We start from the raw sequence: 18,059 nt of genomic DNA on the forward strand, positions 1-18,059 counted from the left end.
GCCCTCCCACCTGCAGGCGGGCTGGGAGGGTTGTGCAGGACCCTAGTGACGCCTCCACAACAGAGACAGGAGCATCTCAGATGGCTCTGAGAGTGGTCACAGGAAATATGATAAAATGAGAGGGTTTTTGTGTAGATAGGAAAATTCCCCAGGGGACAGGTGAGATTTAGAGTCTTGTCATCTGCCGGAATGAGGACACATGCATCCCTCCCATGATGGTGACAGGCAACTGGGAGGAGGCTCAGAGCAGAGGGGGGGCGGCCTGCAAACTGCATGTTTTTCTCTGGGGACGGGCATTTTTCATAGAGATCAGAACTTTGAGGAACTACTTCAAGTCTGTGTAATTAGGGAGTGAGATATCAGAGCACAGAAATGCAATTGATGCAGCTTCCTTGTATAAGATCCAGACTTTGAACAATTACAGGAAGCCTGGAAACACTGGGATACTGGCATTCAGTGTCACATAATGAGGAAATGACTATCCCAAGGAGACCTGCCTGATATAGAAGAGCAGCAGGGCACAATGCAGGTGCCAGACAAAGAGGGGAAAAACACCCAAAAACAAACCCAGACCCGATCAGGCAAAAGATAATTCCTTTAACCATATCTGGCTAATGATTTTACTGATTCCTAATGAGGAGGCATTGAAAGTTAATGGGAAAACCACAGGATATTTAATTTGTAGTTTCAATATATTAGCAAATGCATTCACGCTCCAGTTAACTATTTAAATAAGCTTTATGGAATTCTTGTTTGTGTGTGTGTAGATCTAATGGAGGCTGTCTCGGCTGAGAGGTTCCAGCAGGTACTGAACCCATGACTGAGAAATTAGAGTTGGGCATATGAGTGCTGTGGCAGAATGCGGGCCTCACCCAACATGACCCTCTGCACTGCCCAGTGATCTTCTCAGGCGGTCATTATGTGGCTCCCTCGGCCATCCTCCACCTAGGTGAGTGAGCCACAGAAGGTAGGGACGTGGTGAAGTCACACACTGGTATTAGCGAGACCATACTAGCTGACAATTGAGGACAGGTCATCAACTCCAAATCACATTTATACTTTTTCTAAAGCAAAATTCTGAAGACTTATTATTAATTACAGATTCTGATTCATTGGTAGGTCTGTGTCAGGACCCAGATATTGGCCTTTTATATGAAAACCTCAGGTGAATCTGATCCACGGCCCACAATTTGAGAAACATCACTTTAAGGTAACTCTGATTCCTGAGCTAAAGAATTTGCAGATTTATTGGAGAATAAGCCATTGAAATTTCAGGCAGACATTTCCAGTCTGTGTGTAGAAATGAGCTGAGATGCAGGTGTTGACAATAAGCAGTTTTTTTTGGCCCAGTTAGCCTGTCACTCTTCCGGCTGCCGTAAGCATTTTCCACACCTTACGGAGGTTTCCTTCTTGGAGATGTCAGATCAGACTGCTATAAATATGGAAAGGGGAAAAAGGAGAATTTTTTTTTTTTATGCAGGTTAAAAATAATACCCCCAATTTAGCTTTTCCACCAAACTAAGTAAATCAATGAAAATAAAAGCTAAAATAGGCAGAAAAGGGTACCGGTGTACAGTAAAAAGAGGCTATAGAAATGGTGAAAGAGTCAGCAAAATGCAGTGTAGAAAAAGAGGGGCCAGCCTTCAAGACGCAGTGGCAATCTGAAGACCCACAGGGGTCTCTTCTCTGTGCGGTGAGTATGGACCTTGAGAGCTTGTTTGGAGGTTCTAGCAGGGAGCTTGTATACCCTGGACCCAAGAACAGTCCTCTCCCCTATGGGGGAAGGTCATCCTCTTGGACCAAGTGTGCAGCTTGGGGAAGGACGCACAGGGAGCGGTGATGGAGAAAGGGGACACCCACCTAGCCAGCCAGATCAGCTGAACTGACCCCAGCTATCAATGGGGTGACAGATGTCACAGCTAGATCACCCACACATCCTTATTTCAGCCACTTGAGTTAATACCATAGGTAAGTACTAGCCTAGGGTGTTCATTTATTTTCTGAGTATATACTTACAATAGAAAAAATTTTCTTGGGTATGCTTGCAGAAATAAGAAATCAGAGTTCTTCTGAAGAGACCATAGAAGGACCAGAGGCAGAACACTTTATGGAGATCACACTTCTCTGGGAGCCTCCCTACAATGAGAATCTTGACCTCTAGGTCTATGATGATTGTTTTTAAATTGGAGCATCCCCAAAAGAAGGTAATTCAAAGCTGCTTTTAAAGTTCTCCCACCTCCTTCTAATATCATGAATAGTAAGGCCAACTCTTGATGGTTATTGTAACTCTGACCTGGCTTAGTGCAATCTCACAGACAACCTAAACCTCAGCTGTAATGACTTGTTAACAGTCAATGCCTAGGTTGAATGTATCTCCTCTATTCCCTCTTTGATGAGCAGTGAGGAGCAGGACACAGCTGCAGTGATGTAGGTGGGAGATAGACGGAGAAGATACAAAATGCCAGAAAATGTTCCGATTCCTGATCTTGAGGAGCTTAGTGACCTACGGAAGGTGCCTTCCTGTCTCCCCACCTCGCACCTACACTGAGCCAGCTCATTGCTGAGTGCACACTGTAGATTCTTACTAAATATCACCTGGAAGTCAACATGTACTCTATCAGCACTAAGTAATAATAGAATTAAATTAATATCTTTTTTTTTAACCTACCTCATTTCAGTCCATGTGTTTAAAGTCAGTTCCCCTGCTTGGAGTGAGAGAGGATCCATGTATATATACTTCAGGATACCACAGCAATTCCATGCCAGCCCTTATTCTTGGTTTGTGTCAACAGCCCATGCACAGAGCATCTATGTTTAGGTGACTGTGGGAAGCACTTTGGGGGTGAGATGAGGGCAAAGAGAAAGGAAAGAAATGGAGACCATGAAGCATTCTATTTGAGGGGGGAAATATCTGTGTTAAAAACAAAAGTTTCTACCACTCAGTGTGTTTTGATCATTTCCCATCACTAACTTCCTTGAGCCTCAGTTTCTTCACCTATAAAAAGGGAATGATATCTACTTTGATGGTTGTACTGAGGACCAAATGAAATAATTAGGGTTGCCAGATTTAGCAAATAAAAACAATGTCAATACAACTATGCCCCTGCTATGTTTGGGACATACTAATGCTAAAAAATTATTTGTTATTTATCTGAAATTCAGATTTACCTTATTTTTTTTGTTTGTCTTATGTTTTTTTGGCGTCCCTAGAAAAAATATGTGATAACAGCAGCCATTTGTTGAATGCCTTTCATGTGTCAGGCACCTCTAGGTATTTCAGTTACATTGGCCATCATTCTAACAGCGGCTGAAGGCAGTTATTACTAATCTCATTTTGCATCTAGGATGTGGAAGTTTTCCAAAATGAAATAGCCAGGAAATGGCAGTCAAGATTAAAACCCACTATATCATTCTGTTCTTTAGTTGATGAAAGCACTTTGAATTTGGAAAGTACCCAAGTGTTTATTATGACAAATTGCCTCACTATTTATTACCCCTGTCCTGGGTACAGCAAAAGGGACTGTAGAGAGAATGGGAATATGGAGATTAAAAGGTGCCATCAAGTGTAGGAAAAAGCCTGTAGTTACTGCTCAACTTCCTGGGTGATGGTCTCTTGCCAGGAAATCTGTGTTTCTAAGGATACCGAAGAGGGCGCAAGGGCTCAGTAACAACATCACAGTGTGTATGCTACACATGGGATTATCTGCTGCCAAGCCCATGCCAGAGCAGAGATTACTGACTAGCTGGGCCTTAAAATAAATTACTTACATAAGCAACCATATTCACATTTTTACCTCCTCAGTAACCTTTAAAAAAATATATATATATTGATTTCAGAGAGAGGAAGAGAGAGGGAGAGAGAGAGACAGAAACATCAATGATGAGAGTCATTGATCAGCTGCCTCCTGCACACCGCCTACTGGGGATGGAGCCCACAGCCTGGGCATGTGCCCTGACCGGGAATCGAATCCCCATCTCCTGGATCCTAGGTCGAGGCTCAACCACTGAGCCATGCCTGCCGGAATCAGTAACCTTTTAAATAACTAGAATCCCAAGTGAGATGTTACACACACACACACACACACACACACACACACACACACAGAACACATATGCACACAAACACCACATATCCTAATGAACATTTTGCAGCAACACATTTAACACAGAAAGATATACACATATACATCAGAGTAGCTTTCTATAGGGGAGCAGTGGAAAGGGAATTGGCAATGAGAACAAGATAATAAACCAATAAATAAGTAAATGTTTTAAGTAATTTGTTAACAACACACACACAAACCCTGTGTAAAATGGTTGATGATAATGTGATATGAACTGAGCATGAACTATTTAACAACCTGAATGTGCCTCCAAGAGTAAAATGTACCCCAGTAATTCCGGATCACCTGTTTCTCTAACCCAAAGTGCTAGTTTGTTTCCCAGGCCTCTGTGTCCTCAGTGGTAAGTCATTGCATGAGGAGGATGACTGCAGGGAGGGGGCAGTGGAGGCCTGCTCTGCAGGAAAGAGGAGGAATCCTCTCTGGGACTTAGGCCAAGTTAGGTGGAGTGGCTGCCTAGACATCTTTACCTGAGGGTTAGAGGGGGAGCCAGGCTAAGCCAAAAGCAAGCCGGAGGGCAGATGGGGGTAATGCCAAGCCAAGGAGAAAGCCAGGAAGGAAAACCAGGTCCCGGTAGGCCCTTCAGAGGGCAAGACATGGGCGCCTATTCACTTAGCGCAGTTCAGAGGCAGTCAGGTGGGTGACACTCGAATGCAATGTTACATGCTTTTATCTGTCACTGAGAGATAATGAAAAAGATTTTTTCCCCTAATGTGACTGTTAGGAGTGTTAAAATGTATATAAAATACTAAAGGCAATTTGAAGGTGCTTATACTTAAAATGGTTCAGAATTTGATTTTAACATAATCTGTATGCATATGAACTGTGGGCTTAAGTTCCAAATGGGAAATAATTATTTTTTCCCTGTTTGATATCTCCAAATTTTACTTTTTTCACTTTAAAATTTATTTGTACTAATCAAGAACAACAATTTTGCCTTTTGTGATTTCCAGCAAACAATGCAAATATTTAACAAGTAAACATTGTGGAGTAGAACCTTCTGAACAGCATACATGAGAAATTTGTAGATTTAAATTTAATTTGAAACCATAATGAATTCAAGGTACCATTCCCAGGACAGTTGTGTAGATGAAGATAAAAAAGTCATGGTCTATTTGATATGTCTTAAGGATATACTATACAGCCAGAGAGTGTCCTAGAAAGAGGCTACAAAATTTCCAGTAAATAAGTTAGGTATTTTTTATATCACACTTCCAGAAGAAATTTAGAAATAGGGCTTTTGCTCTAAGTACCTAGAAAAATTTATTTGACCAAGGGCTCAGAAAAATTAGCAATGTTTCTATTTGGTACAGAGGGCTTATCTTCTATCACAACCTGCTGTTGCGTTGTATTTATAAAGCCTTCTGGCTGATCCTCTTAGCTAGATGGATGCTTAGATTATTTCTGCCTTCTTAGCCATGTGATGATAGACTCGGATTGATTGAAATGGCTTACTGTGGCTGAATTCCTTCTTGTTGCCAATGCAAAGAATCCCATTTAATGGCAATTTATAAAATCTCTGAGTAGCTCCTAACTGAAATTGTTTGATTTCTCCATATAAACCTTTTTTTGAATCAGCCTGCTATTTCAGAGGCTATCGTAGGCATTTAAAAAATCTGGGTCACTCCTTCTGCATTATAGGAAGAAATCTGTGATAGACTAAGGCCTCAGGACCCATCTGTAGCTATGTGGGAACCATGTGGGGTTGTAAATAAAGCTGGTGGAGGCCCACAGCAGCTTTCAAACCCTGACCCTCAGCACTAGGACAACCAAATACTGAAAACTGTGCATGGCGAACATACTGGAAAAAAATAGGGCCTTTATGTAAATGTATTATTGAAATGCTAATCATATTCAAGTTAATAATGAGGATTTTAATACTGAAGAAAGGATGACAAAGGAACTGGGTTACATGGGATTGTTGAAATTCAGCAAATAATGATTTTTTTTCTAATTGACGATTCTTAAAGGAATAATCACATTAACCTCTTTTTGGTTAAACAATATCACATTGATATTTATTAGGGCAAAATGTTGCTAACAATAGTTACCTCTGATTGGTCAAGGATTCAAGTGGCAGAAGGTAGGAGGCTTACTTCCCAGGTTATCAAGGTCACACACAAACTTGGAGACTCTTGGTATTTTTACTTTCTTTATGTGCTTTCAATATTTTCTAAATATTTTGAGATAAACACATTGTATGGTGAAGCCATATAGAATGATGGGTAAGAGTTCAGATGCTAGAGCTACTACAGTTCTAATTTTAAATCTTGACTGGTCACATGAGTGACGTAGGAAATCGTAACCAATCCCCCCAATCCCTTTCAGTGAAACTTGGCCAACTTCCATCTGCCAGTATCTGTAGCTCTGGGCCTTATATCATGGAGTCTGATCTACTTATGCATGCAGCAGGCCTGGAGGATATCCTTGACCAATGACTAATGAAAGTTAGCCTTCAATATCTTTCAAATGGTACAAGAGAACTCTGGGGAGAAGTACTTTGTCACCATCCACTTTGGTAATTGGCTGAATGGTGCCTCCTTAAGTGGCTACCTTCCCTTTTCTGAACCACTTTCCACTCTCCCTATTAGTGTTTTCTGGATTTCCCAAATTATCTATTTGCATCCAAATGCTTACCTCAGGGTCTGTTTCTGGGAGAACCTACACTAAGACAAATGGCAATTATACATCCAGGTTGCTAATCGATGTCTCCAGCCCAGACTTCTCCCCTGGGCTCCTGATTCAGACATCTAACTTCCTGGTTGAATCTCCATCCGAATGCTTACAAACAGCTCCACCTTAACATGGGATAACGGATACCCTGTTTCTCTCCATGTTCTTCCCAGTGAATTCCCATGGTATGGAGCATGAAATCCGAAGTTCTCACTGCGGTTTGAAAAGTCACAGTGATCTCACTTGCTCGCCTCTCTGGACCACCTCCTTCCGCCCCGGCCTTGCTCACTGGGCTCTAGGGCACTGGGGATCTTTCAGATTCCCAAACATGTCATGCATGTTCCCTTCAAAAGCCTTATACTGGCGTTGTTGTCACAACATTCAGGCCTCAGCTAAGAAACCACCTCCTCCAGGAGACCTTCCCTGGCCACCCTCTCAGAAGAGAGACCCTTCTTGTAGCGGTGCTCCAAAACATCATCTTTTTTATTTTCTTCATAGCACTTAGCACCCCGCTGAAATGACCTTGTCTGTTGGTTTACATATGCATTTCAGTCTTCCCCACTATGATACAAAGAAGGAACTGTCTGTCTTATCACCAGTCGCTCCCAGCAGTAGACTGGGACTGAGTAGACTGTCCAGGAATGCTTGTTTGCATTCCTTGGAATGAGATTTTTAAAGATATTATATAACATTTGCAACTTCTGCAAGTTTTTCTTTCCCCCTATTACATGTCCTTCTCTTTCAAAATTGACCTATCTTTATGAAAAATTTAATTGGATTTTTCAATATTTTGGCCTCCACCACTTTTTTAAAAAAATACATTTTTATTAATTTCAGAGAGAGGAAGGGAGAGGGAGAGAGAGATAGAGACATCAATGATGGGAGAGTCATTGATTGGTTGCCTCCTGCACGCCCCTGACCGGGAATCAAACCTCGATCTCCTAGATCCTAGGTCAATGCTCAACCACTGAGCCACACCCAGCCTGGCCCTCTATCACTTTTTAAGAATATTTCATAACTTATTTGTTTTTGTTTTTTGACAGTCTTCATATGTTTCTTTCATGTAAGCATTCTGAAATGTTTTTCTTATTAAAATGCCCTAACTGTGAGGACTTGAGTGTAGATATTTTAATTTTGCCAAACACATTTTTCTAGATTTGTTACTCTTAATATAAACTTCATGGTACATAGTAAATGACTCAGAATTATTATGTAATTAATAATTATTATGTAATTTACATAGCGTGTTTAGATGATTAGATTATAGATGTACTCACTTGAATGCTAGATTTTCTACATATTTTAGAGGAAAATATATTAAATGTGTTCCAAGAAAAAATAAAAAGTACTAATGGCCATTATTTTCAGTTTATTCCATTAGTTCAATTATGTCACTTAAGTAAAGAAGGCACTGAACACAACTCTGAAGCCCTTTATTTCACTCTGTTGCTACTTTTCTAAAGATGACTTTGAGTGGCTGATCTTTTAGAACACTCAATGGCTTCTTCACATTTAGAAGATAATGTGTAATGAATGTGAAATAATCATCATCTGTGACTTAGTTTGGAAATTAGTCAGGGTCACTTAATAAGCAGCAGGATAAAAATGTTTCAGCAGATTTCTCTCTGCTCAGGGTGAAGGAAGAGTTTAGCTGGACACATTCTTCAGAGCTGGGAGCATGGCCAACACTCAACAAACTTCTCTAAGACTTTAGAGAAGGGTGGACAGGATACTTTGTTGAGTTTGTTATAAATGGAAAAGACTAGTGGGAAAAAAAGAGGAAACGAAGAGACATTCAAAAAGGTGGTGGTAAGCTGGGACTAGGTTAGGTGAAAATGACCACCAATGGGTTGAAAAACTTTTTTAAAAAAGATTTTTTATTGATTTTTAGAGAAAGAGAAAGGGAGAGGGAGAGAGAGAAACATCAATGTAAGAGTGAAACACCAATTGGCTGCCTCTTGCACACCCCTTACCAGGGATCAAGCAGGCCACCAGGGCATGTACCCTGACTGGAAATACAACCAGCAACCTTTTGGTGCGGGGAACAATGCCCAGCCAACTGAGCCACACAGGCCAGGGTGGGTTGAAAAACATTTTAAAGACTAGTGGTGACTACCTTCCACTTAAAGTTATTTGTAAAATGGTTTGACAAATTGGTTTTTTGAATGTTCAAAAACAGGTCAAACTTTTTGCTTTCATGAAGGTGGAGCAAACGTATTTTCCCTATTCCTCCTGCTAAGTACAACAGAAAGCCCTGGACATTAATATGTAAAACAAACATGAGCAGACTCTGAAAGGTGGAGAGAGGAGGGCAAACTGGGGAGGGACATCAGGACACGAGGAATGATAGATACATTGGTGAGTTCTTTGAGTTTTCTTTTCACTTCATATATCCCAGATTAAGAGCTGAAGAAGCCATCACCCCAGAAACACCCCTGAGTGTCGACCAAAAAAATAGAGCCTCAACAAAAGACTCCTCTCTCTAGCCAAAGAACCAGGAAGGGAGTAGGCTAGCAAAACAGAAAACTTTTAGACCATAATCACTCTACTCTAGCATCATGAACTCATCCAGCCAGCAGGTTGAATGGAAAGTCTTGAGTCTCCCCTGCTTAAGCTATAATGTGTAGATCCCCGTGCCCAGGGGTGTCACAGAATGTCTTGATTAGGGAGCCGGGATTTTTAGCTCCTCTTATTAACAAGCCCCGCCAACTGCCATGGTATCAGTGAAGACTATGTGGAGAGACTAGACTTCTACCCAACCCAGGAATGGAGAGGTGCTCCACCCCCTCCCGGTTAGAGGGGAAGCAGAGGAGACTTGGTGGAAAGGCAGGCCTTTCATCACTGCCCAGTGGTAACAAGGCCACCCCTTCCCTGTGGTGTCAAAGGAAAACACATAAAGAGCAGTAACAATGTAATAGTAGCAGGTACTCAGTAAACATTATTCTTTTTCTCTCCCATACCCCTAACCTCTTAATGAGAAGGCCGAAAGCATCAAAGGTGGAATGAAAAAGCTTTAATACCAGACTAGCTAAGCTCTGGCTCTATACACCAGAAGATCCATTCCACATCCTAATATTTTTTCAGTGAAATGATTATTTTTCCTTCCGTTGGTTCTTCAGCAGACATTATCTCTTTCTATGGGGACAGTTTTAGCTAAAGTTAAGAGGCTCATTTCTGGAATCTAAGAGTCTAGAGAGAGCCTAGATCCTGGGTCCACAATTAGTTGATAATTTACTCAGTCTCCCTGAGGCTCACTTTCCCCATCTGTGTTATGGAATACAAGTATTACCTATTTCCAGTAGGGTTGCTGTCCTGATTAATGAGTTAATATATGTAAAGAGTTTAGAACTGTGCCTAGCCTAGGAAAGCACTTAGGAAGGACTGTAGTTATTTGTTGGATGTGGGTACATGGATCACCCTGTCACTGGGGGCTGTATCTAGAAGCTACCTTGCTCAACAAAATTTACTTTAGCCCCTGATCTTCAAGCAGAGTTGCTGCCCTCCAATCTTGCCTTCCCCATCCTTCACCCCCCACTCCTCCATTGGGGCATTAAAGTCTTGGCAGGTGGGCACTTTTAAAATATTCATTCAAGTTAAATTTGGTAGGGATATAATGCACTAGGGTTCTCCAGAGAAACAGAACCAATAAGATACACACACACACACACACACACACACACACACACACACACACACACACGGGGGGGGGGAGATTTTAAGGAATTGGTTCCTGCTAAAGTGGGGGCTAACAGCCTGAAATCTGTAGGGCAAGCCAGTAGATTGGAAATTGAAAGAGTTTGGGTTGCAGCTTTGACTCTGAAATCTACAGGCTGGAAACTCAGATGTGGTTTCTGTGTTTCAGCATGGAGGCTAAAGTCCTCCATGAAATCTCAGACTTTGCTCCAAAGGCCTTCAACTGATTGGATGAGGCCTGCCCACATTATGGAGAGTAATCTGCTTTACTCAGAGTCTACCCTTTTAAATGTTAATCCCATCTAAAAGATACCTTCACAGCAATGTCTAGACTGGTGTTGGACCAAACAACTGGGCACTATAGCCCAGCCAAATGACACATAAAAGTAACTGTTACATATAAAAAAGCGGATTTTATACTTATTAAAGTTATATGCCTTTTTTGTATGTTCAAGATAAATTTATTACCTGCAGTTCTTTCAAACTAGGTAACTACTTAGGGGCATACTAAATTGTTCAAAATTAGAATATTAAAATAAGTGATTCATTTCTGTACACAGTACAAACAGTACTGTTATCTTTCAGAATGTCAGCTGTCTGGTTCTGCTGATCTCAGGTCAGGTCTACTGGCTGACTTAGTATGATGTGAATCCTGAAAATGGTGAGATCTACAGTGCTGCCTCTTGGATGCATTACAAAAACACTTGCTGAAAGATTTTTATTTTCCTCACATAAATGCTTTATCTACTTCAGTTCCAATGGAGCTAAATTTCATTTCTTCAGGTATGCTATAGTTTTCAATTTATTTAGTGGTGATTTAATACCATTTATAGATCAGCATCCTGGGCAGCTCCCCAAGCTAACTTTGATTGTAACTGGCTCTGCTACAATACACTAGGTTGACAAGTCTGATTAAAACACTGGGAAAGGTGACTGTTGCCTAAGGGTTTATTTGCCCTTTTTCATAGGAGAAGCACCTCTGAACTTGAGCCATACCTGATCCAATTTACACACATCTAAGCTGAAAACCTTGGGCTCCTAGCCTGGGCAGGGGTAGCCTTAGACTCCTGGTCTTGGTAGAAGGAAATGCTTTAGACAATTTAGAAGGCAATGCTGGGAACAATACTTTATTTTTCCCTCTCAGGTATAGAAAAAGCTTTAATAAGTATGAATTAAGAAATTTTGATGAAATTTTACAGTGATAAAAAATGATGAGAGCCCAGCTGCGCGTAGCTCAGCAGTTGAGCGTCAACCTAGGACCTAGGAGATCAAGGTTGGATTCCCGGTCAGGGCACATTGCCCAGGTTGCAGGCTCGATCCCTAGTGGGGGGGGGGGGCATGCAGGAGGTAGTAGATCAATGGCTCTCTCAGCATTGATGTTTCTTTCTCTCTCTCTACCTCTCCCTTTCTCTCTCTGAAATCTATAAAAAGATATATTAAAAAAAAAGTTATGAGAAAACCAAACCACAAAATAAACACATCAGAGTGTTTTCATTGTTAATGAATAGAGTTGGAAGGGGGTCAGAGTCACCTAGTCCAGATCCTTTGTTCTTAGATAATGAAGCCAAGCCTAGAAAGGTGCTGTGTTTGCCAGTTAATTCATTAACTGCTAGAAACATTAATTTGCCACTTAATTCAATAATTGCCAAGCCAAGACAAAACCCATCCACCATGGCTTTCAGCCCAGGACTCTTTCTACCCCATTCCATGTGAAATTATTCTTCAATATTTTTAGCCTTTTTCTTTACTCCTTTAAGAAATAACTTTACAAAATGCATTTGCTTCAAACTATAAAACTTTTGGTGGAAGGCAGGAACACACAAACAGAACTTGGATGTTTGTACGGGCACGTCACCACTCTTCTCCAAACATGTTTACTCTTGCAGCAATGTGGGAGCTTCTACTGGATCCCTAGACTACATCAGCGAACACTGAGGATCTGAGGCCCTGTCTCCAAACTCATTCATTCAATAAAGCAGTCACTGTGTGCTAGGCAGCATGCTAGGTGCTGGGATTACAAAAACAAGTAAAAAATGATTTAACCCCAAAGGCACTCTTTTGGGGAGAAAACACACATAATCAGATATACTACAAAGATGGTACAGTAAGTGCTTTAATAGTGAAACAATACAAATGAGGACCCTCGACTCTAAATGAAAGACTTATGCCTTCTAGGGTGCCTTTTGCAAAAGTGCCCTTTGAAACAGTCTAAGGGGATGAGAATAGTTTACCAGGCAAGGGATGGAGAGGATTCAAGGCATGAGAGGGCCCATCAGGAAGTGTGCAGAACATGGTGGGTCAGGAGACAAGAAGTTGATGAGGTGGGAGAAGAGGGTGGGAAGAGAGCTTGGGGCCAGCTCGGGAAAGGTCTTAGGCTACATGCTGAGGAGTGCTTCAACCGTGGAGGGTTTTACAATGAAGGTAAAAATACGTGTAATACAATGTCCCACCACAGAGTTTCAAAAAGAGAGGATGGGATTTGAAAGATTTCTTTTTCTGAAAGATAACGTTGATCCTCACTTACTATACCTAGAAATGAGATAAAATATTCCTGCTATGACATTTGTTGTCAAAATCAAATAGTGGATGTGAAAATGCCTAGTAAGTTATACCATAAGATATAGATATGAAATATTTATTCATGTCATGTGATAATAAAATCAGATGGTGAAACTTTGGTGTGGATAAATATCAGGCAGACAGCACACTTCTGAGCATCGACAGCATTTTGAGATCAAACCCTGGGGATATTTCCACCAGATTCTGCAGGTACATGACAAAGAATATATCATTGATGCCTGTCTTGACTAAACTGCACATTTGACTTTAGATTAGGGTCCTTACAAAAAACAGCATAGAAACTACATCTGCATTTGTTGTAAAAACCTTTTCAAAAACTTTGGCCATTATATATCTCAGTTTTTAAAAATATGAGTAAATTAATTATTAATTTGTCTTCATACATCATAGTTATAATCATTAGGTTATGAGTTATTTAATTAATTAATACCAACTAAGGAAATAAGAGATGTATATCAAGATTTATATATTATAAACTTCATCGCACTGTTATTTATAATAAGGAAAAATCAGAAATGACCTAAATGTCTCTCAATGGCACTGAAAATTAAATTATGGCTTGTTTACAAGGTGGAATATTTTGTAACTATCAAAATCATGATTTTAAAGACTAATGATATTGATAAAGTGTTCAAAACATTAAGTGAAAAAAATTCTAGGGTGTACCATTTGATCCTTATTTGAGGACAAAAAAAAAATTGTAGTTCCTCCCCCAAAGCTGAAAAGAACGGATAAAATTATAATATTTAAATTTTTTCTCCATGCAATTATTATAAAAGAGTTTTCTTTTTATTAAAATTTTCTAAAACTTAAAAAAATTGTTATTACCTATATGAGAAAAAAATGAACATTTTAAAAATGATTTATATTAAGTAATTTTGTGCTAGGAAATTATTATTCTTGACTATCCTTCTGTGGCTTATGCTTTCATGTTTTTGATGTAATCTCTGCTGCAACGATTAGTGCACATCTGGGAAATTTTACTCCATTAACTGTAGGTTTCTGAGTTCTTCAACCCTCTTTCCTCTGAGAAAAGTTTCAAGTGTTATTTCTGCACATAAAGAGCTTATGATTTATGTGTGAGGATGAGACATTCAGGGAACAGCTGGGACATAGGAATCTTAACAATTTCATAACGTTAATAGTGACTTTCCAAGATGAGTACATCACTTTGATTGGTAGATGAAGAAAATGAAGAATTAGTGGTTTTTCCAGTATCATACAAGGACCCAGGTATCCTGGTTCAACTCGGCTATAAAACCCCAAAATATTACTTATAATCCAAGAGGAAACCAAGGTCAGCCTCCATAAAAAAGTTAAAGGAAGAGGGCTGGTTAATCCCCCAGGTTATGACTCTTCTTCAGCAGGCAATGAGTCTATGGGCCCTTCAGCCATTGAGACCACCCTCATCGATGGCATCTCACAGCTCAGTTGGGCTGTGAATTAGGGTGCTTTCAATTGCCAGTGACAGAAACTCAACTCGAACCATAACAAAATAAAAGTAGGGGAGGAATTTATTGGTACATATAAAGCCTGGAAGCCACGGGTTTAAGACTGGCAGGTCCTAGGAGCTCAGTCGTTGTTGTCAGGGCTCTGGCTCCTTCTTTCTTTTTCACTGTGTCTCTGCTTGGCTTCGTTCTTTGGACAGGTGTTCACCAGGTACTTGGCAATATGACTGCCAGAAATCAGGGCGTACATCCTAGTGTTTAAGAACCCCCTGGAGAAGTTTCTCTAGAAAGTTCTAGCACAGAAGTCCCCAGGAAGACCCTTATTCCCTAGGGTCTATCATGGGCCTGTCCCTGAGCCAGTCACTGAATCTTGTTGAAGATTCTGCCCCATCCTAACCACCTGAAAAGTACTCCCCTTGGTGAAGGGGTGTCCTATTCATAGAAGAAGAGTTGGCAGAAGGAGAGGGGATGCTCATCAGGTCTTCACTGTGAGAGGTAGTGCCAGTGACCTAAGGATTAGTATTAACAATGTAGTACAGAAACACATACAAAAGGAGAGAAGGGAGCCTGGCTGGTGTGGCCCACTGGTTGAGCACCAACCCATGAACCAAGAGGTCATTGGTTCAATTCCCAGGCAGGGCACGTGCCCAGGTTGGGCTCAATCCTCAGTGGAGGGCATGCAGGAGGCAACCAATCAATGTTTCTATCTCTCTATCCTTCCCCTTCCTCTCTAAAAATCAATAAAAAGATGTTGTTTTTTTAAAAAAAAGGAGAGAAGGGAATAATAATAAGACTCCTAGCACAGTTTTCCCAGAGAAGATAGGAGATGACACATACTAGGGTTATATAAAATTCTGTTAATAATAGACTAAATAATGCCTAATTGGAAAGTAAATCTCTTTGTAAGAAAACTCACACTATACTCACAGTGACAAATAATTTTTTATGACATATGCTTTCAGAGATAATTGCAGTAAGTAGACAAGTCCAACTTGCAGCTATTAGGAATGAGATAACCTGTTTTGAACAAACACTTAGACTGGAGTTTAAAAGGCAGAGTTGTCATAGAAATATCTCTTTATAGAATGATTCAGAGACTAATCACTCATACAGTTACAGAGATTTTAATTAGGCGGCATAATTTCTGAAAACAATGGAGGAAAAGAAGCCCAGCATCACCTGTATGTGAGAGTGAGCTCTCTTATCGCCCATGTGGTAGGGTGCAGAACTTATCACAACAATAATTCCTCCTGACATGCTTTACTCTGTCATATATTAACTCAGCTAATCTCTATAATGTTCCCAGGAAGCGGACTTTATTATAAACACGTTGTATAGATAAGAACACTGAGGCATAGAGACACCACACAGCCAGTGAGAATTCGAGACATCGACTCAAATTCTCCTGTTGGTTTTCCATACATGTAACAGGAAGAACACACGTTTGGTGAGAGAGAACTGAGTTTGAATCCTGTCTCCACCACCTAGTAACCATGTAACTATGGCTTCTGATCCCCCTTTCCTCAGATGTAAAAACATGTTGATCATACCTCATGTAATGTGTGTGATACTAAAAGCTGTCTCATTTTAGGTCTTACGGGTCCTCTCTCCCGAACTCCAAGTCATTACATTTAGCCTTGAGGCTGGAGTGGGGCAGAAGAAAGGGCCGCACCCCGCCCTCCTGGTGTGAGCCTGGGAGAGGAAGGATCCACTCGCGGGAGAGGAAGTAGACGCACAGCGCCCACCTTCTGGCTCCAGGGGCAAGAACGGGAAATGGAAGTGGAGGAAAAGAGCAGAAGCAAAGTTTTGGTTTTCTGCTTCCATTTTTTCAGGTATAAATTCAAGGGGAAGGAACATAGGTGAGCCCAACAATAGAAGGTCTTCTGCCTCCATCTGTGTTCAGACTGAAAGGACACCCTCCTGCCCCCGAGGCTGGCCCAGCCCTGCCTTGAGCAGTCCTGTAAAAAAAGCTTGGTGCACAGCGTGGTGTAGGAGGAAGAGACCCAATTTAGCAACGTGAGTGCATTGGTTGCCCACAGTGGGGTGAGGCCTGGCTGGGAATCCGCTAGTGTCTGAAACTGCAGGCCCCAGGTGGACAGAAGTACCTAGAAGATGCATGGGGGTCAGAGCCGGGGATTTAGATATGGAAATTCTAAGTCCAATTAAATGTTTTTGTTTTTTCCTCTGAAAACACATTTGTTTTTAGTAATGAATTTTACAACAGGGGTTTTCTTTGACAAATTCATTTTGTAGCCATTCTCTTTACTCTGACAGTGAGGAATTCCATAAATGTCCTTCGGAAGTATTAACTAGCATGGAATAAATACTGGGCTGTAAGCCAGATTAAAGAACACATGCTCTTAAGATAAATACTCTGTGATTATACTTACATGTAGAAGCAAAAAAATCAAATCGCAGAGAACAGATCGGTGGTTTCTAGAGGTGGGAAGGAGTGAGGGAAATAAGGAAAGGTTTTAAAAGGTACAAACTTCTAGTTATAAGATTAAATAAGTCCTGGGGATATAATGTACAGCATGGTGACTAACAATACTGTATTGTTTATTTGAAAGGTTGTTAAGAGAGTAGATCTTAAAAGTTCTCATCACAAGAAAAAAAGGTGTAACTGTGTGGTGATTGATGCTAACAAAATATATTGTGATAATTATTTTGATATACATATAGCAAATGATTATGTTCTACACCTTAAACTAATACAGTGTTATATGTCAACTATATCTCAATAAAACTGGGGGAAAAGAATATATGCTTTTTATGACCAGCTTTAGTGCCTGTTTCCTGGGAAGGTCGTTGCAATACTACTGTGTGCTCCTATGGCTCTGAGTTTTGCTCTAAGGGCTGATGTTCCCAGGTCCTTGTGGAGTCTGCAATTAAACTGTCAGAGGTCCAATTACCAGCAGCATGAACTCGATATACAATGTAAATGTAGGCTCACAAAGAGTATGTTAAATCTGTATTTGTTTCCAGACTTCACCTTTACAGAGCACAGTCTCTTTGGCCAGACACTGTCATTCACAGAAATAAGAAATTCTCCTTTTGGACCTACTCTTTCCTCTCACTACATGTTCAAGGAGGGCAGAGTTTCTCAAGCTTTCACGAGGGCCATTTGCCTGGATAATTCTTCCTTGTGGGGAGCTAGTCTGTACATGGTAGGATGTTTAATAGCAACTCTGGCCTTTACTCACTAAATGCTTACTGTCAACATGCAGAATGTCTCCAGACATTGCCAAATGTCCCCTGGCTTGGGGGAAGTGGGGACAAAATCACTTCCAGTTCAGAATCACTGCACAGCGTCGCCTAGGTGCTCTTGGTCTACATTCAGTTTCTTTGGCTCTCATTTCTGCTGCCCAGCCCCACCCCACCCGTGGCCCAGCCTCCGCCTCAGTGCAGATTCAGCCAGTAATTCAGGAGAGCTTGACCAATGGGTGGTTGTGGGTGTAGATGCCTGTGAAGAGGTAGGTAGAGAAGAGGCTAGAGTCCTAACCTCTGGTAAAGTCCATATTTGCTTCATTCTCTGCCTAATTCA

The 18,059-nt window shown here is 40.9% G+C and overlaps 1 long non-coding RNA gene across 1 annotated transcript; it reads left to right on the forward strand.

Annotated features, from left to right (window-relative positions):
- Positions 1-1,099: 1,099 nt before the first annotated feature.
- On the forward strand, positions 1,100-16,165 carry LOC107530965 (uncharacterized). Its single transcript, XR_001602579.2, has 3 exons — positions 1,100-1,210; positions 2,049-2,204; positions 16,107-16,165. It is a non-coding gene; the product is annotated as an uncharacterized LOC107530965 (long non-coding RNA).
- The last annotated feature ends 1,894 nt before the right edge of the window (positions 16,166-18,059 follow it).

The sequence above is a fragment of the Miniopterus natalensis genome, chromosome 5 (assembly GCF_054644295.1).
Source record: "Miniopterus natalensis isolate mMinNat1 chromosome 5, mMinNat1.hap1, whole genome shotgun sequence".
Lineage (NCBI taxonomy): Eukaryota > Metazoa > Chordata > Mammalia > Chiroptera > Miniopteridae > Miniopterus > Miniopterus natalensis.